Source organism: Dipodomys spectabilis, unplaced genomic scaffold, assembly GCF_019054845.1.
Source record: "Dipodomys spectabilis isolate Male_0828 unplaced genomic scaffold, ASM1905484v1 ptg000541l, whole genome shotgun sequence".
Lineage (NCBI taxonomy): Eukaryota > Metazoa > Chordata > Mammalia > Rodentia > Heteromyidae > Dipodomys > Dipodomys spectabilis.
In genome coordinates, this window is record NW_024871218.1 from 64,802 (window position 1) to 66,805 (window position 2,004).

A 2,004-nucleotide genomic window follows, 5' to 3' on the forward strand; every position below is an offset into this window, starting at 1 on the left:
TCTGGGCAAATGAACAGGAGAAGAATATCATTTATGATGAATGTAGGTACAGGGAGTCTGGGGGTTTTTTTAGAGGCATGAGTAAGGCTATCAAGAGAATACAAAATCTTACGTTTTTTCCCAAACCTCAAAACATTTGTATCAAAGTAACTAGTCTTCCTAATATCCACTGCATGCAGTGAAGAAGGAAGATACAAAAGTCCACACAATGGATGTGCACTGGCCACCAGAACTGAGAAATCCTCCAGTCATCTCTGTCATGCTAATTCTCCCTCACAGGGGAGCTGAGAACTTCCTTCCACACCCCAGGGACCAGGAAATCACCACGGCCTAGCTCAGTCCCCTCCTCTGATACATACCTTAGATCATAAGAAACTTCTCCCCTTCAGGAGTGAAACGGGGTGCCCATAAAGCAAAGCCAACCCAAAATCCACCCTTCCTGTGGCAGAATCTAGAATTCTAGGGGACAGGGAGGTAGCAAGGAAGCAGCACTGTGAATTATAGAGGTTTCATGTCATCAGCACATGTTTTACTGTCTAACACTCCACTTGCAAAACACAAGTTAAAATAAAAAATTATTGCAAATTTCAGCTTGTTATTAAGCCACGTGTGGGCCACATCTGAGCCTATGGTTCTGGGGAAGGATGGCCCTGTGTGACAAGGGGAGACTGACTTCTGGTTGACAAGGTCACACCGTGGGAGATCATAGTATCCCTCACTCTTTAACACAGAGCCCTCCCAGAGGGGTGCCCAGCCACGCCCACAAATATTTTGCAGCTAAGGCTGCAGGCTTTTCTTCCTGCAGGATTGGCAGTCAACCTTGCAATGGGCTGGGCTGAACACACTGAGGTTAGTGTCCTGCTCCCAGAGCCTACCAGTCAAGGTGAAGGAAGCATTTTCAGTACTGCAGCTAAAGCTGCAATTGGGAAAGGCACTCAGTGAGAAGGCTGGGAAGGAGGGTGTGTACTTCCTGGATGAAGCTGGGAAGCTGGACCCTCCAGGGCAAGTGCACTACTGGATGCCTGGCCTCTCCTGCTTGCCCTGTCCTGTCAAACATTCTTTCTCTGTGTATCTTTGTAGCGTGTCTTTGCTAGGGATGGTGGAAACACAAGAGTTTTATAACAAAGGCTAGGCAGCTGGGCACCAGTGGCTAATGCCTGTAATCCTAGCCACGCAGTAGACTGAGATCTGAGGATCATGGTTCAAAGCCAGCCTGGCAGGAAAGTCCCAGGGAGACTCTGATCTCCAATTAAACACTAAAAAAAAAAAAAAAAACCTGGTAGAGTGTTAGCCATGAGCACAATGAGGCTCAAGGACAGGGTCCAGGCCCTGAGTTCAGGACCCACAACCGACAAACAACAACAACAAAAAGGTAGGAGGTTGTTTGGGCCTGAAATACCAACACTTGAGAGGCAGGAGAACCATGAGTCCTAAGAAGCCTTGGGAGCTAGTGAGAAAGCCCAGGTGCAGTGGCGCTCCCCTGCAGTACCAGTACCAGATACCTGGAAGACCCGGACCGGGAGCTGGGGTGGCCTGCGTCCAGCACGCCAGGAGGCTCAGGAGTACCGTCGTAGAATGCGGGCCCTCGGCAAACAGGCCGCATCTGAGAAGATCCACCGCAGCAAGAAAGGGCTGGGGCTGGCTCAAGGAGCAGGCCGCTGGCCGGGTAAGCGCTGGGCCTGGGCCCGAAGAAAGACCGAGACCGACGCGGAGGGGAGGAGCACGGAGGGGGAGGGCCTCTTCCTTCCTTAGATTAGACGGTAGGTGGCTGACAGACAGACAGACACAGATGTCCTTAACGCCGCCAGTCCGGGGACACAGGCAATGTACCCGGAAGCGAGGAGGCGAAGCAGAACGGGTCCCGCGACCCACCAGCCCCGCCGGACGCCGGCTCGCGGCGAGCGGCCGCGGGGAGGCGCAGGCCAATGACGTCACCGGGCCCCGCCGACTGAGTGCCGCGCGCGCGCGCAGCGCCTCGGCCGCAGCTTCGCAGCGCTCGGCGGC